Source organism: Balaenoptera borealis, assembly GCF_965194805.1.
Source record: "Balaenoptera borealis genome assembly, chromosome: 12".
NCBI classification, from domain to species: Eukaryota; Metazoa; Chordata; class Mammalia; order Artiodactyla; family Balaenopteridae; genus Balaenoptera; species Balaenoptera borealis.
This window is the reverse complement of record NC_138869.1, coordinates 82,524,450-82,540,217: the sequence shown is the minus strand read 5'-3', so window position 1 is coordinate 82,540,217 and position 15,768 is coordinate 82,524,450. Positions and strand designations below refer to the sequence as shown.

The window sequence follows — 15,768 nt, the reverse complement described above, 5'->3', positions numbered from 1 at the left end:
TGTTAATTTTTAGCAAATGTATTAAATTGCGTTTCATAAATGTCTTTCTAATATTCAACAAAAAGGCATCAAATAGAGGGAAAACGGCAAAATATTTTTGCTTGCTGCCACAGTGGCATGTTCCCTCTGGCTTTGGAAAACAATAATAACACACAAGCCTTGACATTTTCCTTGGATTATTTTCTCTCCTTGAAAAAAAATTTTTTTAATGTGTAACCCAAATGCCAGGGGTCTGGGTTTTCCCAACTCTTCCAGCATAATAGCGACACACTTCCCTTTTATAATTAAAAAAAGTCTCATAACCCCCTCCTACAAACAATAGGAAAACCAGCATGGTCCCCAATATTTTTGAGGATTTTTGAGGGGATTACATTCTTTCTATTCAGTGCCTGCTATTGAGTCTGCTTCTACTGAATTCTAAGTCACACTTATGTCTTTCCTTTTATAAAAGTACCTAACTGGACATCTATATGGGAGTCAGCCCTTTTTATATTTTATTGACTTGAAATAACACAAATTCCCCAATTAGAGCAGTTTAGCAACCTCTCATTTAGCCCCACAAATTGAGGATTATGATCTCGCTAAAGATCACAGACTTAGGACTTTCATTCATATATACCTATAACCATCGTGAGATCTTTATTTTTCTGGCACAGAAATTGGAAAAGTGATTTTCAGCATGCCATTAAATGTGTTTACAATGAACACTGTGAATTTGTTAATTAGTGTAACTTTTTATTGTGAAATTTAGCAAAGGATATCAAATAATATTGCCTATATCCCTTGATCTGAAAACTGTTTCTAGGATATGCTAAAAATAATCAGACATTTGTACTAAAATTTATGCATAAGAATATTCATGACCACATTGCTTATAGTAGCAAGAAAAATGGAGTTAATCTAAATATTTGATAAGAGATTAATATAATTTGTTAAATCCATAAATTTAATACTAGTTAGTCATTAAAAACAATGAGGTAAATCTTCATTTACTGACATAGTGGATTATTCACAATAAATTGTTAAATTACAGGAAAGTATAACATGATTGGTTTTTTTGTCCTACAGTGTCTATACCAATGTGAATATTTGTATGAGATTAAATCTATAAGAAAAGACACCAGAAAGTTAATAGTATTTATCACTAGATTGTGGGATTTAAGGTGACTTTTTTTCTTCATGCTTGTGTTTTTAAATTTTTCTGTGATAACCATGTAATATTCTGTAACTTCTTAATAAAAGCAAAATGTTTTTAATCATAAACTTTAGACAAACCAATTGTAAGAATTACTTTTATAAGATAATTAAATGCATAAAATCAAATTATTTGCATTATTCATAGCAGGATTTCTCAACAGCTTCACTACAGACATCTTGGGCCAAATAATTCTTTGTTGTGGGGACCTGTCCTTTGTATTGTGTGTAGACTGTGAGATATTTAATAGCATCCCTGGCCTCTACCCACTTGATGCAAGTAATATCCCCCAGTGCTGACAACCAAAAATATCTCGAGACATTGTCAAATGTCTCCTGGGGGATGCAAAATGAACACCCAGATGAGAACCTCTGATTTATAGATATCACCTAATTGATTGATACCATGTACCATGATTCTTAATTCAAACGTGGAACATTTACCACCTTCTCTCACATGTTCATCCTTCTTGTAATATTTCCTTTTTTCCCGTCTCCGTCTTGTAGGAGAAGTTGTATTGTCTGCTCTTCACAGGAAGCACCAATTCAGAGATTGGAGTAGAAAAATTGACAAGTTGTGACTGGCTTAAGCCAATGAGTCTGAAAGGATTATCTGTTAATGTGGTCACCATGACTAATTGCTCAAATCAAAGCTATCAAGGGAAGACTTGGGCCCCCAAATCCACAGGCCCTAAAACTTATGTCTACCTGAACAACAGCAAGAGAATGTTTAGTTGGATCATTCCTTAAGTCCCACATTTAAAAAATAATTAGTCTAAATATAGATATATTCATATTTTCAGTAATTAGGCTGAGTCTGGAAAAACATACGATTCCTAAGACCAGAAGACGTGACTTTGAGCTCTGAGCCTGCCACTTACCTGCTAACATGACCCTGGACGAATCTTTTAACCTCTTTAAGCTGAAGTTTTGTCATTTAGAAAATAAGGATAATATCAACAGCCCTACTTAATTACTTGATTGTAATAAATAATGAGTGCTTTTATGGCTTGAAAGTGCTGTGTAAACTGCCAAGGCCTCCGTTCCCATTGGGAATTCATTTCTCATGGAGGTTATTGGTGGCCAGGGTTGCTATGGCAACGTTCTGGCTTGTAATGTTCCCAAAACAATGCCTAATATATACCTGCCATCTATTTACATCTAGAAAGCAAATAGAAATAATTAAGGAATTTAAATTTGTTTTTTTAAACATGTTTTATGAATGTCTCAGTTCCTTTTGTCAGTGTTTCAGTACGCATAGCAGAAATTAAATAAATCTTAGATGCTGGTGAATATGAAATATAAAACTAAAGAAGATAAAAGGAAGAGAAAGTAAAATAAGGTGAATTCTTAAAAAAATAAGAATATCACAGAAATTAGGAAACACAAGTTTGAGTTCATTTCAAGAATTACCAGTGTGAGATTTCCTCTGATAGTTGTTTTCTCAGCTTTATTCAACACTGTTAAAATGAATCAACCAATGGGGCTTCTGCCATATCCCCCAGGAACCTCTGCTACACTGTAATATAACTAAACATTAGAATATCTTTTTCTGATTAGCTGTCTCACAGCTTCTCTCCAAAACCTCCCCTGTGGATTTCAGAAAATTATTGCAAACTAGCATCTGAACAAGAATGGAAGATATGCCAGCTCCTTTGCCTGATAACAACTATCCCTGCTAAGCTCAAATTGTACATTGACAAGTCCAAGAAAGCAATAATAAAATGGATTAAAAAGCACACACTAACCAACCACTTGATTTGACTTTCATTTATTCTCACTTTCAGTTCTTCAAAGTTCAGATATAAGGTCAGACTTAGATATGATGCCTGAACAGAAGATGACAATAAATACTTGAGTGAAATATGGGGTGTGTGTGTGTGTGTGTGTGTGTGTGTATGTGTGTGTGTGTGTGTATATGTATGCATTGAACAATCTCTGAAAAAGGACAAAGTGGTGTGGATAGCCCCAACTTGGAAGACATGTACAAGCTAATATTAATTTGCTGTCCACCATGTGGAAAGATAATATTACAAAACCTCTGATTATCAAGAAATGTATTTCAAATTATTTTCTAAGAACTTGGAATAGATTTGGGATTAGCTTCTTTTGTTTAGATTTGTTCAGTCTTCATGGGGAGTGGACGCATTTGAGAAATGAATGCTCTTTGTAGGCTTAGATCAAGGAACAGCTTTAAGAGAGTTATTCATAAACTTATAGATATACAGACCTGGAAGGGAGTTAATGTGATTAACCGAGATGAGAGAAATGGTATGAGAAAACTCAGTTTGTCTGGGGAAATGATTGGATCCGTTTTGGATAGCTGTAATATAAGCAGGATATGCATATACCTATGTAGTCATTCAGCAATTAGTGGAATTGACAATATCATGTCCAGGAAAGAAATTTATGGTAAAAATAGATAGATATGAACTTGATTACTCACACTAGTTGGAAGTTAGAAGAGTGGATGAGATGACAAAGGTCAAGGAGCAGATGCATGAAATTGTTAAACGTCACAGTTGTTATTTAACTTTTTAAAAATTTATTGTCTGTCTCTCACATGAGAACTTAAGCTCTGTGAAAGCAAAATCTTCAATAATCGTGTTTACCATCATATTCTATCCTAGCAGAATGCCTGGGACACGGTGTCACTGAATGAATGCACAACAGTAGAGTTTATTTGTAAGTTAGCACAGAAATGAATTTGTGTTTTATTGTTGTTGTTATTGATTTTTAACTGGAGCAATGTCATCAAGAAAAGGATTTTAAGGTAATTTTCCACTCCCCTCACATAGGCTTCTGTATTCTTTACTTGTGGATTGGTGAGTGGTGTTCGGGTCAGGAGGAGGAAATTAAACATATTTCTCTGTTTCAGGCTGGGTAGGGATTGACTGTCATGAACACACGCTTCTCACTTTGTATGAAGGGTCTGTGTTCCAGCAGGGATTATATAGATTGGATTGACTTGGAAGAAATCATTTGTTAACAGTGTCTCACCCATATCTAATTCTGGAGGATTTTCTTTTATCTAGTCTTTCCAAAGATTCAACTTTCAAAAAAAAAACCACCTTCTTTTCTTTTTATTCATACTTCATTAGTATATTCAATATTTAATAGCATTTTGTAATTACAATAAATTTGAGATGAAACACTGATGACTGTTGATAATAAAATCGTTGAACTAGACAGATCACATTCAGTGTGTATGGTTACCAGTAACTATGCGTTACTGAGGGCATGAAGAGTATTAGTTAAAGCGGAAAACTGGTTAAGTACAGATCAGCCAAGATAACTCATATCATAGCTCCGTCGGCTGGCTTGGTTTTACATGCCCATCCTTGATATATGTATATGGATAACTGATTCATTTTGCTGTACAGCAGAAACTAACACAACATTGTAGATCAACTATACTCCAATAAAAATTAGTTTAAAAAAAGAAAGCAGAAAATGAATCTTGGACAAAAACAAGAGGAGCCCATCTTACATGGGCATCAAAAACACTCCATATTTTCTATATGGATCTAAAGTAAAAATGCAGATGTTAGATGTTGCTTCTAGAGAAAACTAAGTGCTAAACTCTACTGCTCTGCTTTCCTAAGCCCTGCTAATGTTTCCTTTCCCCTCTTCTCCTAAGATTCTAGTCACTGTTAAATTAGAATTCCATGTGGAGTAGGAAGATAAGTTGACTTGAGCTAGAGTCAAATGAAACTGTCAAAAGAAGAATGCCAGTCACTTTAAGTTGCTGTCTGAAGTCTGCCTGCCTGTCTCTTTCCTGTAGTCTCTGTAAGACAGCTCTTGTTAAAGGTGTATGTCATGTCAGTCAAACACCATAGGAGGTGTTTGGAATTTGAGGTATTGACAATAGGTATTTGCTTTTGTCTCACATAATCCCATCTCAAAGGTGTGTGGTAGGTACAGATAACTCTTGAAAGAAAGGGGACAAAAACGATAGATGAAAAATTGTAGATAGATGGTAACCGGTACTATCTATTATTCCCTGACTTATCAAATGGATACTACATTTAACAACATTTTTTCCCTCTTTTTGAGCACATGATCATTCTCATGATGGATTTTATAAAAAATAGTAGCTTAGTAGAAAAATGCATGGCTTGCTTAAGCCTCAATTCAATAAAAGTTACTGAGAGTCTGTTAATTTTAGGGTATAATTTATGACATTGCAAAGGATAATATAAAAATTAGAAGACACAAATTCCCGCCTTTAAGTGATTTACAATGAGGGTGGAGGTTGGGGAAGAGGAAGGCAAGGTAATCATATAATTATAATTCAAGGAAATTAATTAAGCAACAGAGTAGAGCTACAAAATATAGGTGTTCTGAACTGACATCTGGTTATAGGGTCAGGGAATAATCAAGATGAGGATGATAGTTAATATAATATTGTTTTTCTGGACTGTGAAAATGAATTCTATGTTAAGATACGAATACCTGTGTGTTAGGCTCAGACCTTTAGTAAACTAGAAAAAACTTACCTTTATTAATTTTTAGAAAATTAATACCTGGACAAAATTTACCTTTATTAACTCAGATTCATCTCTAAGATGAAGTGTTTTATTAGTGATAATATTAGCCTGGAATGTTTATGTTTCTTTTTTATCTAGGGAATTGATTAAATTATTACATAATACGTATGTAAGTATAAGACTTTAAATTAAATACAAAAGGGTAATAGAGTGGTAGGCGCTTTTATAATTAATACTAATATAATTAATACTTTTATAATTAATTTACCTTGGTGAGCCTGAGTCATGAAAAACCATCAGTCATTAGAGAAGTATTGTGTGTCCATTCTATTCTTACTTCAATAGAAAATTGAACTAATATATTTTTGGAAAATCTTTGACAAGAGTTCAAACAAAACGATTTTTCCTGTTAATCTGGAATTAAGTAGAAATTAAATTAACCATAGCTCTGTATTCCTTGAAAATTCAAGCTTTTGCAAATTTTTCTGTGAATATAAGTAGATTAGATACTTATTGTTCTCTCCCTCATGCAATGTATTCAGTTCCACCAATAAAAATTCCTATTAAATGCAATATTATGATAGAATATATAGAAGAGAACATATCCTTTGCTGTAAGTCAAAATGCCCAATTCACATTTGCTACATTTTTATTTGTTTTAAGTCCAAAGAATTTTCAGTATGACAGTGATTTTGTATTTTTAATGACGATATGATTTATTTATTGAGCACCTACTATTTGCTGAAAAAAATACACACAATCTAATCATTTTAATACTCTAACCAGGAAATGCCTACCTTCAACTATGAGAGAACTGAGTTTCAAAAATCTTCAGTCAATTATCAATGTTCTGTATATAACTGATATCATTCGAAGCCAAGACTGGGATCAGGTTCTGTCCACTGAATTATACTTTTGCACAGAGACTCTTGAAAAGAAAGTTCCACTGCCTTTCTTCATTAGGAAAATTATCTCCATGGCCAACACAGCTACAGGATGTGTTTTCTTATGATCAATTTAACTGTTCTTGAATTTTTTGGAGGGGCGGTATTTGAGCAATCATTCTGTCAATTGAGGCTTTGATAATTTTCTATGTTCTGCGTAGCAGGTCATATAAGAGTGATGAAGTTAACATTTTTCCTTATACTACACATTTGGTCTCTTTGCTCTGCTGACTTTTTTTTTTTTTTTTTTTTAGGAGGTGTAACAACTGAAACTTTAATAGTAAAAATAGATCTCATTCCCTTAGGAATTCAGGAGAATAAGTCTGAAACCCAGTCTGGAACTGGCACTTCACAGAGACTTCATAGCCAGTTGTCTAATCCTACCTAAGTAGGTTTTAACTTCTGAAGTAGTATTAGCATATCCATAACAGGAGCTATTGACCACTACAAATATGTCTCATCTTTCTATTAGTATCTGATCTAACATTATTGTTTAAAATTTAATAGTTAAGAGAGGAGTCCTTGAAAATGTAAAGTTGCAGTTACCAGCAGGCATTGTTTTGAGAATGGCTAGTGGCATCCTGAGTCTGACTTAGCTCAGAAATTCAGGTTCAACAACATAGGAATGCGGGGACTTCCCCGGCGGTCCAGTGGTTAAGACTTCTCCTTCCAATGTAGGCGGTGCCGGTTTGAACCCTGGTCTGGGAGCTAAGATCCCACATGCCTCGCGGCTCTCATCACCCTCTTGGGCATCAGCACAAGGTGGGAATCAGCTGCGTTCCTTATTTATCCCTTTGATTTTTCTGGAACCTTTCCTTCTAGGAGAAATCTCTGGGCTCTGTGGGAACTGTGAGTGGTGACCATCAGGTAAATCTGAGACCAGAGCAAATTCAACCAAAGTAGTTTTCAGAGACAGTCTACGCCAAGAAAGGTAGGCACTGGGAAAACGAATTCATGACCCGCCCCCCCCCCCCCAACTCACTAAAGGCAGAAATATCAATAACACCAAAACAGAACTCCACCTTGATGATGTAGGAAGTGCTGGAAACATTCTCTATTCACTAAGGAAAAAAGAAATTCTAATATAAAAGAGTAGGCTGCTTAAAGAGTCCCTGGAATGAGATCTGCAAAGGAGGGGAGGAGGGAGAGAGAGCTATTGGACATATTTACATCTTATTTTGGCACACGTTCAACTAGTGTTGGAAATAGATTCCCCTAGTCTCACTGGTCCTCCTTCCACTTGTTTTTATCATTTCACTAGCATCAAAATGTGTTTATCATTGCTGAAACATTCAAAGGAGTTTGGATTTGGAATATGGAAGAAAGTCTGGGACAAGGATACGGGGTTTTGAGGAGATTATATAGGGATGTAAGGTCAAGTTGTGGAAATGAGAAGATCATGAAAGAAAAACTGAAAAGTAGACTAAGAAGAGTTGACATAGGAAGTGGTCTGAGTATAGTCTGCATTATTTCTGATCCAGAAATGGGTGCTTCTTCCTCCTTGTGTTGGGAATGCTTCAAAGGGTGTATCTCTCCTTGAAAGTGAAGAGCTTCTACTGTGTCCTGGTAGAAGGTTATTCTTAGTATTTTCTGAAATGATAGCTTATGTATTCGTAAAAAGCAATGCTAGCTGCTATAAATCTTTGGGGCTTAACACAATAGAAGTTTCTTTCTCTCTCATGTAACGTCTAAAACGGGTTCATGAATGATGAGTGCTCAAAAATAGTGAGTCTTTTTTGAGCAGTGATGAAGGTATCTAGCCTCCTTCCGTCTTGTAGTTTTGCCTTTTCAACTCCTCGCTTTCAAGACCACTCTGCTATCTGTCTTACATCAGGGGCTGGAGGATGGTGATCACACATGAGATTTATGAGCAGGCTTGAAAGTGGTGTACACTACTTCCATCCTGTCCACACCTGACTGTAAGGTTACTGTGAGCTTTGCAGGAAGAAAAACCTGTCTTGGTGAAAGAATCTGTCAAATTCAGGGAAAACTTTCAAGTAAGTATTCCAGTGTCCTCACTGATGTCTGATATTCAACTCTAAAGCAACTTTCAATTGGTTCTTATCTCTGTTGACATATAAATGACCAGCAGTAGGAGTTTGGGACATTGATGGATATTTAGTCTTTATTATAAGTTGTTGCTTTTTAATTTGAGTCATAACCTATTAGCAGGTTTTGACATCAATTTAATAAGTCAAGTTGTGATCTGCTTTTAACAAAGACGAAAAAGAACAGAATAGAATAAAAAATGTCTCAGTGCATTACATAAAGTACAGGTAAGTATTTTTGTATAACTTTTGTTTCAATTGTATATACATTTTTTCTTTATTTTATTTAAAATTTTTTCCAATTTTATGTATATTAAGTACATACTTACATTATATTATATACGCAGTATATAATTTCATATAACATATAAAATACACACTAATATATAATTGAAACAAAAGTTATATACTGTCTATCTATACATGTATATGTGGATTATTATGTCTGCTGTAATATGTTTTTCTTCCTAGGGTTGCATAAAAAATGTAAAATAGTAGTGTAACTAGTTTACCATACCTTTTCATACAAAGGTAGTACTTAATGTGGACTTGGGGAATAAAATAAACCTATCCTATTTCACAATTTTGCTTGGGGTTGTACAGAGGGAGTGAAATAGAGTGCCTACGTAAGTTCCAATATAACCTGAATTTTCTTTTTTCTGTAGATAACAATGACAGGGCAGGAGATTTGTGAAATATCCTAAGAAATTATCACATTTCTACACAAGGCAAAGGATGAGTCAGTAGCAGAATTACAAACTTAACTCCCAATCTGTTTGCCTTCTGTCAGTTTTGGATAGATATATTTTTTTTAAATCGTCATTTCAAGAAGTATCAATATACATGCATAATATCAGTCCTGTCATCTAAAGTTCTTTATATAAGCAGGTGGTTTTGGACCTTGCCTGCAGCAATAGCCTTTGATCATTTAGGGGCTACTGATGTACCCTAGGCAGCTCCAGTTAAACAGTTGTTTGTAGTAATTTAGATATATACCTTTATACTATATCTTTAATCTTTTTGCACTTATAATAGGCTCACAGTATGAGAATATTTGAAAAGATTTCCCCCCACAGTTACACTTCACCTTTTTTTTTCTGGGGATGTACATACATGTCTGGGAACATTCCACATGCCGCGGAGCAACTAAGCCCGTGAGCCACAACTACTGAGCCTGTGCATCTGGAGCCTGTGCTCCACAACGGGAGAGGCCGCGATGGTGAGAGGCCCGCGCACCGCGATGAAGAGTGGGCCCCGCTTGCCGCAACTAGAGAAAGCCCTCGCACAGAAACGAAGACCCAACACAGCCAAAAATAAATAAATAATAATTTAAAAAATCTCTTCTTGCCATAAATTTGATCATATGACAGCTTCTGAAACAATCACTGCAGCCAGAAGAGTGGGATAAACTATTAGGGTCCAACCCTGAAATAGAGGGTCAGTATATCTGCAAATAAATTCTGGCTGACACGGGTCTCCCAAAGAAATCTAGGTTTTGTTTAAGAGAAAAAAAAAAATGCTGGGGAGGCAAGTATCTGCTACCTTCTGCTTGACTACCCTGTACCCATATGCATCCTTCTTCCCGTCAGGATAATGCTGAGGCTCATGTACCTGCCCCATCTCCTTTCCAAGGAGACCCTCCGAACTCGCCGCCCTGAGTGGGAAAGAGTTAACACACCAGGCCTGGTCGTTCAACATTAGCATGTTATCAGGAGGGCCTGCCAGGTGACTGAGCCTTGGCCAGCTCCTGGAAACGTGGTCCTTGGAATGATCCCTCTGTTACTAATTACTAAGGTTGTTTTATACACCTGAGACACCCAACCGTGCTAGACCAACTTGCCCAGATAGTTTATGCTGACACTGTGATTTCTGGAGGACACTGGTTTCCTTCTGGGGTTCTGGAGATGAGGAAATCATGGCTGGCCATGCAGGTGAAGGTGCCGACTGTAACCAGCCCTCAGTAAGAGTCCTGCAGTCTGAGATGCAGGAGTGCTTCCTTGGGTGGAAACACTTTGCATGTGCTACAGATCATTGTTGGAGGAACAGCGAGCACATCCTGTGTGACTTCCATGAAGGAGGGCTTTAGAAACCCGTGTCTATTTCCCAACAGACTCCACTAGGTGCATCTTTTCCCCTTGCTGATCCTGCTTTGCATCCTTTTTGCTGTAATAAATATCAGCCTGAGTATAACTGTTTCTGAGTCTTGCAAGTCCTAGGGAATCATCAAAAGTACGTGTGGTTGTACTACCCCTGAAACAATCACACTGCTGCATCCAGAGTCAGAACTAGGATTCTCTAGGTTAGGGGTAGACAACGATTTTTTTTTTAAGTGCCAGATCTTAAACACTTTATGCTTTGTGAGTCATAATGCCTCTGTGGCAATTAGGTAAGCCCGTTAGCTATGGTGATGCAGTGTGAAAGCAGCCATTTAGACAACTCATAAACAAATGGGTGTGGCTGAGTTTCAATACAATTTTAGTCACAAATGCAAGTGGGGGAAGGGACAGGTTTGGTTCACACTGTAGTTTGTTGGCTCTTGTTCTAGGTAGTGAGCCAGATTCTTGGTTTTATCCAAATGTAGCTTCCTGTGGTGTGATGATCTGACCGAATTTAACTGGAAAGTGTTAACTTCTTACAATAAAATCAATATACAATGGAGGGTAACAAATAACAATATATATTAATCAATGGTCTGTAAGACATATACTTCCTGCTGGACCAGAGTAACACAGGCTCCTTGACCTGGGAGCAAAGTAAGTTCCTAGTGGATCTGGTGCTTCTACATCCCCTTGGAAGTTATCTCCTATCTACTGGCACTAGATCACAGCTTAGATAGGAATTTGGGTGGTATTTACCTTTGGGGCTTCAGGCAGTACTCTTTCTCTTGGTCTGGGGCCTGAGAATTGCCTTGGGAATAGAGTCATCAACAACCTTAATTCCTCATTAATTGGTTGAAGGTTTTGCCCTCAAACTATTTCCTTAATACTTTAATTGAATTTTAAGCAGACTTTAAACTACTTTTATTGAACTTCAAGGGATAGTAAACAAAGCCAGGGACGTTATTAAATCATGGTCTTTGAGTTTATAACATGCCCAGAGAAATTTGTTTCTCAGAAATAGGTGTTCATTTAATGGCCTCTGCCTTGTTCTCTTCTAGGGAGCAATTCAGAACAATAGGCTGATCGAGTGGGGTTTGGGGGAGTCACTCATCTGCATCTTTGCAATGAGAGGTGATGGTCCCCTTTTCCTGTACTGAATACACAAGACGTTATTTGGGAGGTGCCCAGGCTATAAAACTTGTCTCAGGCTCTAATGTTATCACTTGATAATTTTTCTTCTCTATGATTTTTATTACAACTGATTTTAGCATGGGGCTGGATAATTCAGTTTTTTTCTACCTGTGCAAAGACATCTTCTAGTCAACTTTAATTACTTGGAACACATCAAAAGAATCACTCTGAGAAAAGTGAATGTTCTTTCTTTGGCCCAGATTTTCCTATTTTCTATAGGTCTGGTTTCTCCTATTTTCTTCTATAGAAGACTACTTCAGTTTCCTCATCAGTAAAATGGAGATCATAATTGGACCTGTGCCATCAGGTATTAAATGAGCTAATACAAGTAAATTGTTAGTATAATGCCTGGTGCATAGTAAATAGTTAATATATGATGGCAAAAAAAGGCTGTAAGAGGCAGCTAACACACAAATATCTTAAAAATTTCCTACTAAATCTTTTTTTTTTTTTTTCCTACTAAATCTTTTAACGCTTCAGATTCAATACACGGTCTGAGCCTAAAGCTACAACTGCTATTTTTTGTTTGTTTGTTTTTGTTTTGTATTTCTGGATCTTAAGTGTATTTATCCTTGTACAATCATTACAAAATCAGGTCTGGGGTAGTTGCGGGCCCCCACCTCCACCCCAATGTACAATGGCTCACTGCTAGCGGCCTTCTCCAGGAAGGCCTGCAATCTTCACTTCCAGGCTCCAGAAGAGCAGGGGCCAGACCCACCCCACCGAGGCCCAGCCCCACCCCACCGAGGCCCAGCAATAAAGTGCCTTATGCAGAGAGAGGGGATAGAACCCAGGCCACACAGATCCTGGCTGGCCCCCTAGAACCTTCCCAGGCCCAGTTTGGGGGAGACTCTTGGACAACTCCAGCAGCTGCAGACAAAGGTGCTGCAGGAAGTCCCAGACTAGCTGGGATCCCCGCCTTTCTCAGCCCCCAAATTTCCTCCAGCTGGTGGAAAACCTCACTGCAGGATGGCCAAAAAGGGGCCTGGCTCTTTAAAATCCCAGCTATGGCAGCTGAGGGGCGGGGCTAAGGAAAGAGCTGAAGGTTTGTCCCTTCTTATCAGAGTCCACCAAACCAAACCCTGGGGGACTCTATGAAAAAAAAATTGCCTCAAGTTTCTAGGAGGAGGTTGCGCAAGGGAGGCTCAGACCCTCAGGGAGCTGAGCCCCCCAGCAAGGAGTGGTGGCTGGAGGGGCCAGTCTTACGGAGGACAGACCCAGTAGGACAGACCCAAGGTGGTTGGTGGGAGAGGTGGGAGGGTTCTCAGACATCAGAACCTGACACAGGCAGAAGGATGCTCCGAGAGGGGGCAAGGGGTTTGTCCAAGGCCACTCAGGGCAGAGCCAAGACCCAAACACCAGCCGTCCACCCCTGGGCCCTCCAACCCCACAAATGCCCCAACCTGTCCTCCAGATAGCTCCCACCTCCACAAAACCTCTTTCTGGCTCTGGGAAGGGAGCGGGTAACACAGAGTTCCCAGCTCCCTGGAACAGGACCCCACTGTCCCCAGCCAACGGGAAGTAATTTGGGGTCCATCCTGGGGCTCCGGACAAAGGAATCATGGGAAAGGACATGTCCTTAGCCTCAGATTACTCAGAAATAACCTGACTGTCTGTGCTCAGACCCTGACTGGACAAGAAATACCCCCAACACCCGATTAACCACATAGAAGCCCAAATCCCTGATTTGGCCAAGAGATACTCCCAGGCCCTGAATGGTGGGAGGATTCACCCTCTTCAAGGCCCAGATTGACCAAAAGATACTCGGACCAGCCTTGATTGGCCAGAGATGGCCCTTGGTCGAGAGGCTGGGTGGAGAGCCACTTCTCCTGTGTCCCTTGTGAGGGTCCCACAGGCAGGGTGGCCTAGGTCCAGGCGGGGTGGGAGAAGGTGATTCTGTACAGCTGGGCCCAGGATGAGAAGACCCTCTTCTCCGTGATGAGTCGGTGGTGCCCTTGCTGCTAGGCTCATTCCAGATGTAGGTGATAACTCGTCCAGCCCCTTGGGCTCATAGTAGCGGTAGGGCATGTACTGCAGGCGGGGCTGCTGGCTGCAATAGTTGGGGAGGGGGGGGTGCAGGGGGACCATGCTATAGACGTGCAATCGCCGTGGCGAAGCAACCCGTGCTCGACCGCGAACGGGACTTTCCCCTGTCCTTTGCCTGTCTCACCCCGGAAGAGGTCCACAAATTGGCGCATGCGGCCGAGAGGCAGCGCGCGCGGGACTCGGTGCGGGGCACACCAGGCCTGCGCACTGGGTGACGCGCGCCGGGCTGCCCTGGGGCTCCTGGATCTTGTTTGGGGGACCCCAGAAGATAAACAGAGTTTCGGGGTCCGCCTGGCGAACTCCGGGGGCCTCCGCAGCGCACAGAATACACTGGAACGGGCCATCACGCGGAAGGTGGTTTTGTTGCCCGCGTCGGCCGAGGAGCCTGAGGTGGGTGCCTCGTTCGCGCGGATTGTGCTCGCGGGATCTCGGGCCCAGCCTGGTGCCTAGCAGGTGGCTGAAGCTGGTGACAATCACGTACTGGTGGCACCGGGAAGGCCTCGTTTTGTTGCCAAGAGTGGGGGTGGAGCCATCGGTGATGCTCCATTTTTACAGGCTGACGGACGCAGGTCGGCAGGGAGCGTTAATGAAAGACCCCACTGGCACTGCTGGGAGTTTGTTGCTACTCGTCTGTCCTCAGCATCTGCTGAGGGACAGGGGACAGAGTCCTGCAGGCCGCCCAGGGGCAGGGGTGTGGGGCTACACTGGCTGAGGGGCCTCCGGCAAGTCATGTGACGTCTCTGAGCCTCCGTTTCCTCATCTGCCCCGGGGAGCGCCTGGCCCCTGTAGCCCCCAAACCCCTTCACAAGGCGCGGGGAGCCGAGAGCCAGAGTTCGCGCCGCGCCGCGCCGCGCCGCTCTGGCCGCCCAGGCCCCGCAGCAGCCTCCGCCCTCCAGGTCCTAGCGCCGCCGCTCACACCCTGGGCCCAGGCCTGGGCGGTGGACCAACTGCTATTGTTTTAACGAGGAGTTTTAATACCCTGTAACAAAGGTTGCCAGTTTTCTCAGCTCCAGATGGCAGAGTCCTCATGACCTTTTCCCCTACTTCAATGTAGACAATTCTGCATAAGTTAAATCTTTTTCAGTACCCCATTTCTGGTTCTAAACGCTGTGTGAATAAGAATCACTTAATTGACAGAGATGGAAAATCCCAATCAAGATGGCTTAACCCAAAAGAAGGTATATTGGCTGAGTTAACATAGCAGTTCAAGGAAGACGGGATTCAGGCATGGCTTGATCTAGAGGCACACGATGTCATTGGAGCTCTAGTTATATATTTCTCTATGAAGTCCCTGGCTCTGCTCTTCTTCATTGATCAATGTCATTTTCAGGCTGTCTTCCTTCAAGATGGTGAAATGGCTTAGAGAAGTTAAAGACTCACCTGTACTTACCACACTATTCAGAGTGTAAATCCGTTCTGGTTGCTCCTGTTAGAAAGATAAACTGAGGCATATTACAGTATTGAGGAGTTCATTTGAGCAAAAACGGATTTGACTTGGGCAGCACCAAAACGGAAGTGGTTAGTGCTCTACGGACAGGGAGAGACTTTTCTAGAGAAAGGGAAGAAGCAAAGTAAGGAAATTATTGATTGGCTGCAGCTTTAAGCCTGGTTGGCTATTTGTGATTGGTGGTCCTTGGCATTTTGATATCGTAACCTTGAGGCATTTATAGGCTTAGATTTTGGTTTGCTTATGAAGGCTACCATGGTAATAGAGCCGCCTCCATCTAATGGCCTCCCCGTTTAATTAGTTTGTCAC

General features: G+C 40.3%; 1 pseudogene across 1 annotated transcript; it reads right to left on the bottom strand.

Moving 5' to 3' along the window:
* Positions 1-13,754: 13,754 nt before the first annotated feature.
* Positions 13,755-14,743, bottom strand: LOC309608171 (alpha-N-acetylgalactosaminide alpha-2,6-sialyltransferase 6 pseudogene; annotated as a pseudogene). The gene has a single exon. The product of its transcript is annotated as an alpha-N-acetylgalactosaminide alpha-2,6-sialyltransferase 6 pseudogene (transcript).
* Positions 14,744-15,768: the final 1,025 nt, after the last annotated feature.